The sequence below is a fragment of the Somniosus microcephalus genome, unplaced genomic scaffold, assembly GCF_052327205.1.
Source record: "Somniosus microcephalus isolate GS21.2 unplaced genomic scaffold, FLI_Smic_1.0 unresolved_chr1, whole genome shotgun sequence".
Classification (NCBI taxonomy): domain Eukaryota; kingdom Metazoa; phylum Chordata; class Chondrichthyes; order Squaliformes; family Somniosidae; genus Somniosus; species Somniosus microcephalus.
The window spans coordinates 54434647-54453063 of record NW_028225179.1 but is presented as its reverse complement, the minus strand read 5'-3'; the positions used below and the strand labels follow the sequence as shown (position 1 = coordinate 54453063).

Sequence of the window (18417 nt, the reverse complement as noted above, 5' to 3'; positions counted from 1 at the left end):
AATAATAGCCCACCCCTGCTCTACACTGTCCCATCAAAGACTCCCAGGGCAGGTACAGCACGGGTTAGATACAGAGTAAATTTCCCTCTGCAGTGTCCCTGACTCAGTCTGTGGGTCTGATGCAAAGTATGTCCGCTTCCATTCTGCCTGAACAAATCCGTTCAACCGAGATATCCTGAACCCTGAACGGTCAGAGTGCCGACACTCTGGGACACCTGTCTTATCTCAATACCTTTCTGAATGTGTTATTTCGCACTTGCAGAGATTCCCTGCAGCGGTTTCCTCTTCCCATTTCCTGTGATTCCCAAATCTTCTCCTAGCCTCATCCCATCCCTGAACACCTTGTCCTCGGACACATTGACCCTGAAGACAAACAAGACACGGATGTGAAGCTGTGATCAATGCAGTAAGTTTTATTTCTGAGTACAGCCCATTATTCTGACAGCAGTAATACAGGGTCAGGGGTTACGGGACCTAAACAATCAAACAGATCCTGCTTCCCGTGAAGGAAGGTTTCATTCAGTGAGAACGTGGAGAGCTCGGGCTGGTGGGAATCCATCACTGGATCTTTCATCATTTCAGAAAGCAGCATTGTAACATATCAGGGCACTTTTTTGGGAAAGGCATCTCGTCTCTGTTACAGCCGCCCTCACGACATGCTCCTCCATACCAGGTGCAGGGCACTAAAATCCAAAATGAAGAATGAATTGATTGATGGTTCTGTACACAGAGGGAGGGAGAACAATGAGAAAACATGAAGCTGAGTCTGTCAGTGTTACTAAGACTGACTCTGGACCACGCATGAACATTAACTCTTTTATACTTAATGAAACTCCACACCTCTCCCCCTCCCCCGACCTGTGCAGACTCACTCTTTGTCCTGAAGGGCAGCCCAAGGGGATTTCCTCAGAAAGGAGCCCACCACACCCGCTATCTGAGACCAGAGACACAGAGAGGAAAGATCTGACATTGATGGAGAACCTTTCCCGGCACCAGAAGGGCCCAAAGAGTTTCACAGACCAGGGCTTGTTTCTGAAGTGCCGACACTGTTTTGTCGGAAACGTGGCAGCCAATTAGCTCATAGCAAAGTCCCACAAACAGCAAATGAGATTGGACAGGATGGGGAGTCTCTGCTCATGTTGGATGAGAGAGTGATGTCGGTCCAAGACACCGGGAGAACTCCCAGCTCTTCAAATAATGTCACCAGATGTTTCCTGCCCCATGAACAGGTAGACAGGGTCTCCGTTTAACGTTTCATCCACAACATGACACCTCCAACAGTGCAGCACTCCCCCAGTGCTGGGCTGTATGTACTGGACTGGGGCATCAACCCACAACTTGTTCACTCAACTCCCAACTGAGCCAAACTGACACCCAGCTACTGGCAATTGATCATTTCACCGCTTGCCTCCTCTACTTAGTCCGTGTTCTCACATCCCGATCTCTATGAAGGCTGCAGAATTATTCCAATTAAATAAACCTGTTTTGAAACCTTTTTGATCCCATTCCCTGCCCTCCTGTAATGAAAAGCTGACTCTTGTCTGGGGACCGGTTCCTCACACACCTCCAGCATCGCTCCCAATTCACCATTCTTCATCTGTGAGACTGGACAGTGAGTGTGGGGGAAAGGGACTGAAGGATCTCCCGCTCCTGTCCTCACACAGAGTCCGCACTCTCACACTTTGCAGCGGGTAGCAGTGATCGGAAGCAACAACTGGGAGTTTCCCCTCCGCAGTACCTGGGTACTGAGGCCAATTACAGAGTCTCCTAACCGGGTCAATGCTGCGGCTGAGATCCGCCCACTCGGCACCGGCCAGTAATTTGTGCTTTTATTGCTGGTCTGTTTGGATCAGCAAACACCCGCCATTCCCTTGACCCACTGAGGTACCCGCTGAATAATCGGGGGATTTACCCGTGGAACTGGTTCAGGTTAAATTCTTCAGAATTTCTTACAATCACCTTCACTCAATTAATCAAACTGTGACATTCAAACAGAGAATACAATAGTTTAAAACATAAAACTGACTGGACACTGACTGTGGAGAGATCAGAGAAACCTAGAAACCAAAACCTATTCCTACTCCTCCAAATCTACCTCTTCCTCCTCCTAATATCTTCCAATTGGCGCCTCCACCGATCTCCCCTCCAGTGAGGCTGGCCTGAGTCAGCACCAGGAATCCAAGAATCAAGAGCAGAGCTTTCATCTTCTGTGATGTTTTCCAGAGTCAGATTCAGGCGGCTGGAGTGGAAATGTTCTGAATCCGGACTCCGAGTTTGCTGCATTTATAATCACACACACGGGGAGTGGCTCTGCTCTCTGGAGATATCCTGGGAAAAGGCGTTTCCTTTTTATGTGACGTGGATCAGTTGGCAGCTGGACGCAGTTGGCAGTTCTCTATCTTTCAGAAGACAAGGTTGTGTGTTTGGGCCCAACTCCAGGTCTGAACTCCTGAGCTCAGCTGGCATGATGCAGCTGGTACACAAACATTATGGGAATCAGGCGGGGAAGTGGAGTTGAGGTCAAAGATCAGCCATGGTATTTTTGATAGGCGGAGCAGGCTGGAAGGGCCGTATGGCCTACTCCTACTCCTTATTCTTATGTCCTTATGTTCTCAACAGGACTTTTAACCCATCAAACCTAGGCCTAGAAATTGGATATGGCCCGAAAACGGGCGGTGTCGTGGCCCAGTGCTATTTGGCTGCCCCCGTTCAGAGTGGCCCAGGCAGCACGCAGAATTCATGCTGTCTGCTCATTTACATGATTGTAGTGCTGATCACAGCGCTAAACAGGTGGGCTAATATCTTGTGCAGTCTAATGGCCTGTAATGTGTGGCCTAGTGTTTCTCCACTACTTAGAGTGGAGGTGCTTTGATGCAGCAGCACCTCATTGTCACTGAAGTAGGGGTTGGAATTGCAGTTGGCCCACAAGTTTCAGCAGCAGCAAAGAGAACGAGCCACAAGGTCCTCCGATGCGGCTCTGGAGGCATTGGTCGTGGCAGTGGAGAGGAGGCAGGCTGTCCTGTTCCTGCAGCGTGGCAGGAAGCCATCAGTGCACACTTCGAGAAGGCTGTGGCAGGAGATAGCTGGGTACATCACATAGAAACATAGAAGATAGGAGCAGGAGTAGCCTATTCGGCCCTTCGAGCCTGCTCCGCCATTCAATGAGATCATGGCTGATCATGCAAAGTTAGTACCCTGTCCCTGCCTTCTCCCCATATCCCTTGATCCCTTTAGCCTTAAGAAATATATCCAACTCTTTCTTGAATATATTTAATGAACTGGCCTCCACCGCCCTCTGTGGCACAGAATTCCACAGGTTCACCACTCTCTGGGTGAAGAAATTCCTCCTCATTTCAGTCCTAAATGGCTTACTCCTTATCCTTAGATGGTGATCCCTGGTTCTGGACTCCCCGGCCATCAGAAACATCCTTCCTGCATCTAGTCTGTCCAGGCCTGACAGAATTTTGTAGGTTTGCATGAGGTCCCCTCTGTAAGAATTCGCAATAATTTACAGTTCTGAAGATTCATTTTTTTGATTAAAGTATCCCTGGGCAATGTGCTTTTAAATTTCCAGGGATAAAAAATGGCAGTCGCACCACATGGCCGAATGACAAAAGAGGCTTGGAATGCAGCTTTGTGTGTCTGGAAGTAAGGTTCGATGAAGACAAAGGACAATGCTTTGTTTACAAAGCAACTGAATCCTATTAGCATTTGTTTGTATATCGAGTAGAGGACATCTAAACTGCAGAAGAGACTTTTGTATCTTGAATGGGAAGCGTTAACATTTGAATGGATTTTAAATCACCCCAGTACTGGACAATAGAGCAGTCGTATCTCCCTTTTGTTTCAGCACAGGGAGCTCCGAAAATCACATTAACTCAATCCAACCACTTTGAGTTAGCCTATCACAGCTTTCTCTTGTGCATTGGACCCTTTTGGGTGGGGAATTTTGCACACAGCCTTGCAAGGCAGAACGGGAGGGGCTCACCAGGTATAAAGATAGATGCTGAAGCTATCTCGCTCTCTTGACTTCCTGGGACCATAGGTGAGCTCTCTCTCTCTCTTCCTCTTCGCTGGACCACATGTGAGCAGTTTCTGACTCCTCAACAAGGCAACCTAGCAGGAGTTAAGGGGGGGGGGGTGGTGATTTAAGGGAATTGCTAAGATTGTTTAAATAACATTGTAGCCATTGTATCCCTCGTTTTCGCTGTCTGCAACCCCCCGTTATATAGTTTTACAATTTCACTGTGTTCGTGTGGGATAGTTTGATATTTTTGATTATAGTTTCTTTTGGTTAATGTGGTAAACCACTGTTATACCTGTCTGTATGTGTATGTGTATTCCACTAGGTACAGGTCTGGATATGCCTCGGCTGACTCCTCCCACTATTCCAGGTATATAAGTGACTACCTCCCAGTCCCTTAGTATTCTGGACGGGTCGACCACTCGAGACTAGACCTTCATTCTTTAGTTAATAAAAGCCTGGTTGTTACTCGCTTAACCTCAGTCTTTTGAGTAATTGATGGCGCATCAATTTTATTAACTAAATTTTTTATAATGGAGAAGATCCTCACACCAGCATGCCTGGACCTGGACAGTCGGGAAGCGGACGCTTCCACCAAGTTTGCTCACTGGCTCATGTGCTTCGAGGCATTCCTGACTGCCTCCACTGCGGTCGTAACGGATGCGAACAAACCGTCTGTCCTGATCTCCAAGGTGAACCACCGAGTGTGCTCAGTCATCCGGGACGCGACCTCGTACACAGCCGCCCTCCAGCTCCTCAAGACACAGTACACGCGCCCTGTGAACGAAGTTTACGCCAGGCACCTCCTGGGGAGTCGCAAGCAACAATCTGGGGAATCGACTGAGGAATACCTCCAAGCACTGTCCGTGCTTGGCCGGGCCTGTGGGTGTAAGGCGGTAACGTCCACTAAGTACACGGAGGAACTGATCCGGGATGCCTTCGTAGCGGGCCACAAATCCAACTACACCCGACAGCGACTGCTGGAGCAGAGTGACCTCACCCTCGACAAAGCCTCCGAAATCGCACTAACGCTGGACGCAGCCTACCGGGGCATGGATGCCTACTCCTCTGCACCGTGGACGCCGCGGGGAACGACAACCTGGGACACGGTAGGACAGCCCCATAGCACCGTGCCACCCCAGCCACAGCCCAACAACGGCCCAACCACCGCAGCAGTGTCCCAAAGCCAGACAGCAGTATCCCAAGGCCAGAAATGCTACTTCTGTGGCCAGGCCAAACACCCCAGAGCGCGCTGCCCGGCGAAGAATGCGACCTGCTCGGGCTGCGGGAAAAAGGGACACTACGCTAGCGTCTGCAAGGCCAAAGCCACCCCGAACGCCAGCAGCGCCGCGTGTGGGCCGTGCGAGCCGCCATCTTGGGCCCCCAACAGCGCCGCGTGTGGGCCGTCATCTTGGGCCTCCCCAGCCATGGGCGAACCACCGCAGCAGCAGCCATCTTGGACGACTCCAGCCACATGGGAATCATGGACGCCGCCATCTTGGACACCAGCCGGGACGCAGCAGGCCACCAATGCCCCCCCCCCCATCTGATACCCGCAGCGACACACCGACCCCTACGCTGGCCTCTGTTACGCTGAACCAAACGAGACCGCACCAACTAGCTCGGTCCAAATTGGACGTTAAGGTAAACGGCCATGCAATAAACTGCCTTTTTGACTCCGGGAGCACAGAGAGCTTCATCCACCCCAACACGGTGCGGCGTTGCTCTCTCCCAGTCTTGCCTGCGCACCAGCAGATTTCTATGGCCGCCGAGTCCCAGTCAGCGGACATTGGCGGCTACTGCGTGGTGACACTAGTAGTAGACGGGACTGTGTTCAATAATTTTAAACTCCTGGTCCTGCCCCAACTTTGCGCTGCCGTCCTACTGGGGTTGGATTTCCAGTGCCACCTCAAAAGCATTACGATGGCGTACGGTGGCCCCCTCCCCCCACTCACAGTCCGCAGCCTCCAAATTGCCCGCCGCGCACCAGATGCAACCTCTCCACACTCAGAGTCCCACCCCCCCCACTGTTTGCTAACCTCACCCCCGACTGTAAGCCCATCGCCACAAAGAGCAGGCGATACAGTGCCGGGGACAGGGTTTTCATCAAAACCGAAGTGGAGCGGCTCCTGAAGGAGGGGATTATTGAGGGCAGCTCCAGCCCCTGGCGAGCCCAGGTTGTGGTCGTTAAGACCGACGAGAAACAACGCCTGGTCATCGACTACAGCCAAACAATAAACCGCTACACCCTGCTGGACGCCTACCCACTCCCCCGCATAGCTGACATGGTCAACCAGATCGCGCAGTACCGCGTCTTTTCGACCATTGACCTGAAATCAGCGTACCACCAGCTCCCCATCCGCCCCGAAGACTGCCAGAATACTGCTTTTGAGGCAAACGGCCGCCTCTATCACTTCCTTAGGGTTCCCTTTGGCGTTACCAACGGGGTCTCCGTCTTCCAAAGGGAGATGGACCGGATGGTCGATCAAAACGCGCTGCAGGCCACTTTCCCTTACCTAGACAATGTGACCATCTGCGGCCATGACTTGCAGGACCATGACGCAAACCTCGAGAAATTCCTCCGCACCGCCCAACTCCTGAACCTGACATATAACAAGGAGAAGTGCATATTCCGCACAGACCGCCTCGCCATCCTTGGCTGTGTTGTGGAACACGGGGTCATCGGTCCCGACCCGGACCGGATGCGTCCCCTTATGGAACTCCCACTGCCTAAAAGCTCTGAAGAGGAGCCTAGGGTTTTTTTCCTACTACGCCCAGTGGGTCCCCTACTATGGAGACAAAGCCCGTCCGCTGATCAAATCCACCTCTTTTCCCCTGATGGCAGAGGCCCGCTTGGCCTTCCACCGTATCAAGGAGGACATTGCCAAAGCCACCATGCACGCAGTGGACGAATCCATCCCCTTCCAGGTGGAAAGCGATGCGTCCGACTTCGCTCTGGCCACCACCCTTAATCAGGCGGGGAGACCTGTGGCATTCTTCTCACGAACCCTCCAGGGCACGGAGACCAGACACTCCGCGGTCGAGAAGGAGGCCCAGGCTATTGTGGAGGCTGTACGTCATTGGAGGCACTACCTGGCCGGAAAACGATTTACCCTGCTCACTGACCAGCGTTCAGTTGCTTTTATGTTCAACAACAAGCAGAGGGGCAAAATCAAAAATGACAAGATCTTGAGGTGGAGAATCGAACTTTCCACCTACAATTACGAGATCTTGTACCGGCCTGGGAAGCTCAATGAACCCCCAGATGCCCTATCGCGTGGCACCTGCGCCAGCGCGCAGATCGATAGGCTGAGGGCCCTCCACAATGACCTCTGCCACCCGGGGGTCACCAGGTTCTTCCACTTCATCAAGGCCCGCAACCTGCCTTACTCCATTGAGGAGGTCAGGACCATGACCAAGAACTGCCAAGTCTGCGCTGAGTGCAAACCGCACTTTTATAGACCAGACAGAGCCCACCTGATAAAAGCCACTCACCCTTTCAAACGCCTGAGCGTCGATTTTAAAGGGCCTCTCCCCTCCTCCGACCGCAATGTGTACTTCCTCAACATCATTGACGAGTACTCCCGTTTCCCGTTCGATATCCCCTGCCCGGACATGACCGGTGCCACGGTCATTAAATGTCTGAACAGCCTCTTCACCCTGTTCGGTTTCCCCAGCTATATCCATTGCGACCGGGGCTCATCATTTATGAGCGACGAACTCCGCCAGTACCTGCTCGCTAGGGGTATAGCCACAAGCAGGACCACCAGTTACAACCCCCAGGGGAACGGACAGGTGGAAAGAGAGAATGCAACAGTTTGGAAGGCCGCCCTACTAGCTTTAAAGTCTAGGGGCCTTCCGACCTCCCGCTGGCAGGAGGTGCTCCCCGATGCGTTCCACTCGATTCGGTCACTGCTCTGCAATGCCACCAATGCCACCCTTCACGAGAAAATGTTTGTCTTCCCAAGGAAATCCACATCGGGGACAGCGTTACCGCCATGGCTGACGTCCCCAGGGCCGGTACTACTGAGAAGACACGTGAGGACCAATAAAACGGACCCCCTGATTGAGAGGGTCGACCTCCTCCACGCCAACCACCAGTACGCTTACATTGCGTACCTGGACGGGCGGGAGGACAGTCTCCATACGAGACCTCGCACCCTCGGGGACCGCTGTAACCCACTACCCATTACCACCACCCCCCCACGACACCCTCGGGGACGGCTGTAACCCACTACCCATTACCACCCCCCCCCCCCAACGACCCGATATCCAACCCCAGCAGCCGGCTCGCCTTGGACCTTCACCCAGGAGGACTACACTCGTGCCCCAGCCTACACGGGACGCGACGCCGGAAGCTCCACCACCCCTGCCGTCGCCACGTCGATCACAGCGGCAGACAAGACCTCCGGAGAGACTCCAATACACGAACTTTTAAATACACTTCACCCCGCCGGACTCATTTTTAAACAAGGGGTGAATGTGGTAAACCACTGTTATACCTGTCTGTATGTGTATGTGTATTCCACTAGGTACAGGTATGGACATGCCTCGGCTGACTCCTCCCACTATTCCAGGTATATAAGTGACTACCTCCCAGTCCCTTAGTATTCTGGACGGGTCGACCACTCGAGACTAGACCTTCATTGTTTAGTTAATAAAAGCCTGGTTGTTACTCGCTTAACCTCAGTCTTTTGAGTAATTGATGGCGCATCAGTTAATAAAGCTTGATTTTTGCTCTCATCCAAACCACTTGTTCCGTTTTAATATCATTAATTATAAGTTCCTCCACTCAGAACTAAAGGAGGGGTAGCGATTCGAAACCGCTGTTTGTAAATTGGTTTAGAGTGCAGCAGCAAAAAGACTGCTGGCCAGGTAGATTACCTTAAACCAGTTTAAAAGAAGCCCCCGGAATCCTTACACCTCTCAATCTTCTAAACTCCAGTGAGTATAAGCCCAATCGACACAATCTCTCCTCATACGTCATTCCTGCCATCCCAGGTATCAGCCTGGTGAATCTTCGCTGCACTCCTTCAATGGCAAGAACGTCCTTCCTCAGGTAAGGCGACCAAAACTGCACACAATACTCAAGGTGCGGTCTCACCAAGGCCCTGTACAACTGTAGCAAGACATCCTTTTTCCTGTACTCGAACCCTCGTGCTACGAAGGCCAACATACCATTTGCCTTCTTAACCGCCTGCTGCACCTGCATGCTTACCTTCAGCGACTGGTGCACAAGGACACCCAGGTCTCTTTGCACTTCCCCTTCTCCCAATCTATTGCCATTCAAATAATAATCTGCCTTCCTGTTTTTGCCACCAAAGTGGATAACCTCACATTTATCCACATTATCGTGCATTTGCCATGTTTCTGCCCAATCACCCAACCTGTCCAAATCGTACTGGAGTTTCACGACATCCTCCTCACAGCATACCCTCCCACCCAGCTTTGTGTCATCTGCAAATTTGGAAATATTACATCCAATTCCCTCGTCCAGATCATTAATATATATTGTGAACAGCTGGGGTCCCAGGACCGATCCTTGCGGTACCCCACTAGTCACTCCCTGCCACTCGGAAAACAACCCGTTTATTCCAACTCTCTGCTTTCTGTCTGCCAACCAGTTCTCTATCCAAGTCAATACCTTGCCCCCAATCCCATGTGCCCTAATTTTGCACGCTAATCTCTTATGTGGGACCTTATCGAAAGCCTTCTGAAAGTCCAAATATACCACATCCACTGGTTCTCCCTTATCTATTTTACCAGTTACATCCTCCAAAAATTCCAGTAGATTAGTCAAGCATGATTTACCTTTTGTAAATCCATGTTGACTTTGTCCGATCCCGTCACTGCTTTCCAAGTGCTCTGCTATTACGTCTTTTATAATGGACTCTAGCATTTTCCCCACTACCGATGTCAGGCTTACCGGTCTATAATCCCCCGCTTTTTCTCTACCACCTTTTTTGAATAGTGGGGTAACATTAGCTACATCACAGTCAACAGTATCATGTCACGGTCAATAGTGCTGTCCCGCGGACATGGATACAGTGCCGCAAGAAGTTTAGCGACCTCACACGGCAGGTCAAGGTGAGTGAAGGCTTCAGCAAATGTCATATCCCAGCATCTGCATCACAAGCCTCAGACACTGCTCAATATACCACACCCCCATCATTCACCTACCTTTCACCACACAGACCTCACAATCATAGCTTCATTTCACCCTCACAACCTTACCACTGCTGCAACACTCACAGCCACATCTCACACCTTGCACATACTGAGAGCTATTCAACTATGGCAGGCACATCACCCAAACAGTCACTGACACACTTCCCTTTCTCTTGCAGGCCAAGGTAGCTCACAACCGCCGCGAGCAACGGCAGACGGGAGGCGGCCAAACCGCTTTACAGACCTTTGCCAACTGGAGGAGACAGTGCTCGACATGATTGGAGGGACAGTCACCGAAGCCGCGAAAACAGGGAAGTTGAAGCCCTTGGGGGCAATAACGCTCTGCTCATTCCTAATCCTCCTTCTCATATCCCACATCCCCTCATCCTCCACGCTCTTCTCACTTACAAGCTGCTGATGCTGCATGCATGGATATCTTACTTTTCCCCCTTCCCTCATCATAACCTGACTCTTGTGCCTTTCTGCTTTCAGATGACCAAGATCTGCCACCCGCATAGCCTGTCCCCGAAATAATGGAGGAAAGTGGAGATGAAGAAGATGGCCCACCACATGTCACTGCGTCGGACACTCAGACACCAGCTCAGAAACTGGCACTGCGCGGAATGTAGAGGGTAATATAGATGCGGGATCTGCACACGGTGCCAAGAAACACACACACAAAAACATGAACAGACACTGACATGCATACACGTACAGACAGACAGAACACACGCACGTCCAGATAGGCACACACACAGACTGAGCAGGAGGGAGAGGGTTAAGGTTGTAGGTGGATTGAAATCAGTGACGGAGTGAGAGGTTTTAAACAGGCTTCTGAAGGGACGTGTTTGGCATGAAACAGCCAGTCTGCCAACTTAGGGCCTAGTGTGGTACAAATCTGACCTCTCACCAAGGACAGTGTTTGAACTCCCCACATTCATGTTACACAAGACCTTCAGGTCGGTAGGGGTGAAAGGTCAGAGCTTTGGCCCTCTGTGACACCCAGGCCTTGCTGATGATTGTTTCGAGTGTTGTACCGTGTCTGTTCAGAATTCACTACAGAATTACATAGAATTTACAGCACAGAAACAGGCCATTCAGTCCACCAGGTCCATGCCGGTGTTTATGTTCCACACGAGTCTCCACCCACCTTACTTCACCTCACCCCATCATATCCTTCTATACCTTTCTCTCTCGTGTACTTATCTAGCTTCCCCTTAAAGACACTCTGCTATTCACCTCAACTACTCCATGTGCCAGCAAGCTCTACATTCTAACCACTCTCTGGGTGAAGAAGTTTCTCCTGAATTCCTTATTGGATTTATTAGTGACTAGCTTATATTTATGACCCCTGATTTTGGACTCCCCACAAGTAGTAACATCTCTATATCTACCCCATCAAACCCCTTCAGAATTATAAAGGTCTCTATTAGATCATCGCTCAGCCTTCCCTTTTCTAGAGAAAGAGCCCCAGCCTATTCAGTCATTCAGAATACTAAGAACCTCTCAGTTATGGTATAATGCTTGTAAATCTTTTTTGCACCTTCTCCAGTGACTCTATACCCTTATTGTAATATGGAGACCAGAACTGTACACAGTACTCCAAGTGGGGTCTAACCAAGGTTTTATACAAGTTTAACATAACTTCTCTGCTTTGCAATTCTCTTACTCTAGAAATGAACTCCAATGCTTTGTTTGCATTTCCATGGCCTTATTAGCCTGCTTTTAACGATTTGTACCGCTGTTCCTCCAGATCCCTTTGCTCCTCTACCCCATTTAGACACTTACTTTCCAAGGAGTATGTGGCCTCCTTACTCCTCCTATCAAAATGCACCACCTCACACCTATCTGTATTGAAATTAATTTGCCCTTCACACGCCCATCACCCAAGTTTATTAACATCTTGTATTGTCACAATCCTCCTCAGTATTGATAACAATCCCAAATTTGGTGTCATCCACAAATTTTGATATTGTACCAACAATTCTGAGTAAATATATTAGTGCCGCCGCTATCTCTTCCTGGCTTCATTTAGTATGTGTGAATTAACACATCCAGACCCGCCGCTTTATCCTCTCTAACTTTTACTAGTTTATCAGTTATTTTCCCCTTTCGATTTTAAAGGTCTTGGTATCTTTTTTGATCTCCTCTTGCAATGTCATATCCACCTTGTTAGTCGACCCGGTTAAAAACTAAGGCAAAGTAATTCTCCAATATTTCTGCCATTTTGCCGTCATTACCTGCGAGTTTATCTTCTGCATCCTTTAGTGGCCCTGACCCCATCTTGTTTTACCTTTTCTTTTGAGAGTCTGTAGATTACTTTTTACTATTTCTTGGCATATTACTTGATAATTTACTGTCGCAGTTCCTTTTCGCCTTCCTAATCGTTTTTTTGCTTCTTTCCCAACCTCGCCCTACTCCTTTTCTCATCCTCTCCTTTATTGTCACTGTACTCAGTGTCTGCCTTTTCCTTATCCTTTTGTTTCAATTTTGCCCTTATCCATGGTGTTTCATTATTGGCTAGTTTATTCTTGTTTATTTTAGTGGAATATCTTCCTCCTGAACTCAATTGATCACCTTTTTAAGTATTTCCCACTGCTGTTCTATCTCTCTGTCTGTCTCTTATCTGCTCTGGTTCATTTCCCATTATAGATCCATCACTGATTCCTCTCTTGTTGGGCTTCTCACGTAGTGTGTAAGAAAGGAGTCCGGAACACACTGTAAATTCTCCATTCCCTTTTCCCCTTTCCCTACCTCTCCTTGCCAGATTATTTGGTGTTGTTGAAATCTCCGATGATTAGGATTTGTATTTGACTCATTTTATAGATGTACTGACATATTTTCCCTCCAATTCCCTTCCACTGTTAGCTGGACTGTTGAATAACATTTTCAGTGTCATGTTAACCTGGTTTGGATCCCTGCTCTCCTGAGGCATCTGTGTCCTATGGAACTACGCTCAGATCATCAGCAGAAATCGCTTGCCAATTATTCAAACATTGCAGATAAACTTACAAAATGACCAAACTGCTTCAATTACAGAGGCAGGCTGACAAAAATCTTGAAAAACAAGGCCCAGTAGATTTACAGAGAGGAGCACATCGGAGGCAATGTGTAGATATGCGGGTGGAGATGTCAGTGGGCAATGAAATGTAAAAAAATGAATTCAGGAATGGGGATGAATGAGATGTGGCGGAAGAGGTGCAGCAGAGGTTAGAATAAAAAGCAAGCTTCCCTCTAGATTAACAGCGAAATCTTGCAGGACTCCAAGCCCCTGGTGGGACCGGACACATCCTGGAAAGCACATTTTAAAACTGGGGGGTGAAGAAGCTGTGACCAGCTCATGCAATGTGTTCAGAGCACAGGCTGGGCTCAGTGATAAAGTGGTTGTGTTCAGAGAGCGCAGTTAGGTGAGGAATCTTGACTGAGAAGGTAGAAACTGACAGACGGGGGGGGGGGGGGAAGGAGAGAGAGAGAGAGAGAGAGAGACAAAAAGAGGGACCAAGTGGAAGTGAAGAGAAAGGCTGAAAGAGTGAAAGAGTAAAGGACAGCGAGGCAGAGAGAGCGCGCCGGAATGAGGCATAGTAAGAGAGAAAGAGGCAGAGAGACGGAAAGAGATTTTTTTTTTTTTTTTTTTTTAAATCGCTCCTTCTCTGTTCAGTTTAATATTTCTCGAAGTTTTCTTACTCTATCATATCGATGTCAGGTTATAATCACTAACTTTAAAGCAATGAGATTTTGTTCAGTCAGTACAGGTTTTGAGACAGGCACTGACTTCAGAGCAGGGTTATCCAGCAGATCCGAGTTGTACTGCCAGCTTCGCATGGGTCCCCGGTCAAACTCCATTTACACTGCCCCATCAAACACTCCCAGGGCAGGTACAGCATGGGTTAGATAGAGAGTAAAGCTCACTCTGCAGCATCCCATCAAACACTCCCAGGGTAGGTACAGCACAGGTTAGATACAGAGTAAAGTGCCCTCTACACTGTCCCCATCAAACACTCCCAGGGTAGGTACAGCACGGGTTAGATACAGAGTAAAGCTTCCTCTACACTGTCCCATCAAACACTCCCAAAGCAGGTGCAGTGCAGGACAGAAACAGAGTAAAGCTCAGTCTTCACTGTCCCTATCAAAAACTCTCAGGGCAGGTACAGCACGGGTTAGTTGCACAGAATAGCTCCCTCTGCACTGTCCTATCAAACACTCCCAGGACAGGTACAGCATGGGTTAGATACAGAGTAAAGCTCACTCTACACTGTCCCATCAAACTCTCCCAGGGCAGGTACAGCACAGGTTAGATACAGAGTAAAGCTCCCTCTACACTGTCCCATCAAACTCTCCCAGGGCAGGTACAGCACAGGTTAGATACAGAGTAAAGCTCCCTCTACACTGTCCCATCAAACTCTCCCAGGGCAGGTACAGCACAGGTTAGATACAGAGTAAAGCTCCCTCTACACTGTCCCATCAAACTCTCCCAGGGCAGGTACAGCACAGGTTAGATACAGAGTAAAGCCCCCTCTGCAGCATCCCATCAAACACTCCCAGGGTAGGTACAGCACGGGTTAGACAGAGTAATGTTCCCTCTACACTGTCCCTATCAAAAACTCTCAGGGCAGGCACTACTTGGGTTAGTTACAGGGTAAGGCTCCCTCTACACTGTCCCATCAAACACTCCCAGGGCAGGTAAAGCACAGGACAGAAACAGAGTAAAACTCAGTCGACACTGTCCCATTAATCACTCAGGGCAAGTACAGCACGGGTTAGATACAGAATAAAGCTCACTCTACACTGACCCTATCAAAACCTCCCAGGGCAGGTAAAGCACAGGTTAGATACAGAGTAAAGCTCCCTCTACACCTTCCCCATCAAACACTCTCAGGGAAGTTACAGCGCGGGTTATATAGAGAGTAAAGCTCCCTCGACATTGTCCCATCAAACACTCCCAGCGCAGGTGCAGTGCAGGACAGAAACAGAGTAAAGCTCAGTCTACACTGTCCCATTAAACACTCTCAGGGCAGGTACAGCTCGGGTTAGATGCAGAGTATTGCTCCCTCTACACTGTCCCATCAAGCACTCTCAGGGCAGGTACAGCACTGGTTAGCCGAAGACTAAAGCTCCTTCTACAATGTCCCATCGAAAATTCCCTGGGCAGGTACAGCACGGGTTAGATAGTGTCTGTGGGTCTAATGTAGATTATGTCTCATTTCAGTCTGCCTGAGGAAACCCATGAACTTGGGGATACAGAGCAGAATTTAGAAATGTACAGATGACACGAAATGTGGAAGTGCAGTAAAGAGTGAGGAAGATGGTAATAAACTTCAAGACAACATAGACAGGCTGGAATAGTGGACGAAGTTCAACGCAGAAAGTGTGAGGTGATACAGATTGGTCGGAGGAATGAGGAGAGACAACGCAATCTGAATGTTCCAATTTTAAAGGGGGTGCGAGAACGAGACCTGGGGTTGTTTGTGCACAAACCTTTGGGGGGAGGACAGGTTAACAACAGTCAGAACAATGTGTTAAACCGATATAAAACACTAGTGCGGTCCCAGCTGGAGTAGTGTGTCCAATTCTGGGCTCTACACTTTAGGATGGATGAGAATGTTTTGGAGAGGGTACAGAAGAGATTTACTAGAATGGTTTCAGGGATGAGGGATTACTGTTACATGGATAGACTGGAGAAGATGGGGTTTTCTCCTTGGAGCGGGGAAGGCCAAGTAGAGATTTGATAGGAGTTTAAAATCATGAAGGGTTCAGAGAGTCAATAATGAGAATCTCTCTCTAATGGCTGAAGCGTCGATAACGAGAGATTTAATGTGATTGTCAATAGAATCAGAGGTGACATGAAGAAAAATGTGTTTATGCAACGAGTGGTTATAATTTGCAATGACTGACTGATAGGGTGCTGGATACAGATTCAGGAATAGCCATCAAAATGGAATTGGCTAAATACGTGAAGGAGAAATAATTGTCGTGATATGGGGAAAGAGCGGGGGAGGGGGACTAACTGGATTACTCTGTGAAAGAGCCGGTGCAGCGTCAATCGGCCGAAGGGCTTCCTTCTGTGCTGGATCATTCTATGATTCTGTAAGTGAGATATCCTGAATCCAATCGGTCAGAGTGCTGAAACTCTGGGACACCCGTTTTATCTCAGTACCTTCCTGAATGTGTTTAGGCACTTGCAGAGATTCCCTACAGCGGTTTCCCCCTCCCATTTTCTGCGATTTCCAAATCTACACCCAGCCTCAATCCACCCCGAACACCTTGTCCTCGGACACACTGATCCTAAAGAGAAACAAGACACGGATGTGAAGCGGTGATCAATGCAGTAAGTTTTATTTCCGAGTAGAGCCCATTATTCTGACAGCAGTAAGACAGGGTCAGGGGTTACGGGACCTAAACAATCAAACAGAGCCTGCTTCCCGTGAAGGAAGGTTTCATTCAGTGAGAACGTGGAGAGCTCGGGCTGGTGGGAATCCATCACTGGATCTTTCACACAAGCAGAGTGGAAGAATTTGGTGATAGTAGGAATTCATTGCAAATTATTGACCTAGTTAGGAAATTAGCTGAGCTGCAGGAGGCAGAGAGTAGGGATAATGGATATGTACTCAAATTGGCAGGATGTGACTGTGGTGTCCCACAGGGATCTGTGTTGGGGCCTCAACTATTCACAGTATTTAGTAACGACTTAGATGATGGCATAGAAAGTCATATATCTAAATTTGCGATGACACAAAGATAGGCTGCATTGTAGGCAGTGTAGATGAAAGCATAACATTACAAAGTGATATTGATAGATTATGTGAATGGGTAAAACTGTGGCAAATGGATTTCAATGCAGGCAAATGTGAAGTCATCCACTTTGGACCTAAAAAGGATACAACAGGGTACGTTCTAAATTGTGAAAAGCTCAAAAATAGTGGCGGTCCAAAGAGACTTGGGGGTCCAGGTACATAGATCATTAAAATGTCATGAACAGGTGCAGAAAATAATCAAAAAGGCTAATGGAATGCTGGCTTTTATGTCTAGAGGGCTAGAGTACAGAGGGGTAGAGGTTATGCTGCAGCTATACAAAACCCCGGTTAGACCACACCTGGAGTACAGTGAGCAGTTCTGGGCACCACACCTTAGGATGGATATATTGGCCTTGGTGGGAGTGCAGCGTAGGTTTACCAGAATGATACCCGGACTACAGGGGTTGTTCCGAGGAGAGATTACACAAACTAGGGTTATAATCCCTAGAATTTAGAAGTTTATGGGGTGATCTGATTGAAGTTTTCAAGATATTATGGGGACTAGATAGGGTAGAGAGAGAGAAACTATTTCCACTGGTTGGGAATTCTAGGACTAGGGGGCATAGTCTAAAAATTTGAGCCAGACCTTTCAGGAGTGAAATTAGGAAACACTTTTACACACAATGGGAGGTAGAAGTTTGGAACTTTCATCTGCAAATGGCAAGTGATGCTAGATCAATTGTTAATTTAAAATCAGAGATTGATAGCTTTTTGTTAACTAAAGGTATTAAAGGATATGGGCCAACGTGCAGATCAGCCATGATCTCATTGAATTGCGGAACAGGTTCGAGGGGCTCAATTGCCTACTCCTGTTCCTATGTTGCTCTGGAGCAGTCGCCGTGACTGGTGAACTATTCCAAATAGAGATTCAGTTGCTGTGCGTTTGCAGGAGTTGTTTGTTGTTGTTAAATACCAGAATCAAATTAATGAGAATGCACCAATTGAAACAAAAAATTCTGCACTTTCTGTGGAGGTGAATGGCCCAAACACATTGGTACGGAACCGTATTTAGAAAGAAACAGAGCAAAGGGATGGTGGCTCAGACAACATCACAGACACAAACGTAGACCCACATGTACATAGACACACATCCACAGACATGCAGACACACTCATGTAGAGACATGCCCACAGAAGCACATACACAAGCATGTACACATATAGATCACAATATATGCAGACAACCGCATACACAGCCACATACACCTCTCTAACTGGCGAGAAGCTGGGAGCTGTGGATGAGCAGAGAGATTTAGGGCTCCAAGTACTTAAATCAGTAAAAGCTCGTGGACGGGTACAAAAATAATTAAAGAGGCTAATGGAATGTTGGTGCTTCAGCTGTAGAGTGTTCTGGAAAGACCCCATCTGGAGAATTGCATTCAGTTCTGGGACCGCACCTCAGGAAGGATATACTGGCCTTGGAGGGAGTGCAGCA

The 18417-nt window shown here is 48.6% G+C and overlaps 1 long non-coding RNA gene across 1 annotated transcript in view; it reads right to left on the bottom strand.

The window, feature by feature from the left end:
* Positions 1-387: 387 nt before the first annotated feature.
* The window catches only part of LOC147095179 (uncharacterized), a 79641-nt gene continuing 61611 nt past the window's right edge, over positions 388-18417 (bottom strand). Inside the window, exon 3 of the long non-coding RNA XR_015074769.1 lies at positions 388-683. This is a non-coding gene — a long non-coding RNA (uncharacterized LOC147095179). The remainder of the gene's footprint in view (positions 684-18417) is intronic.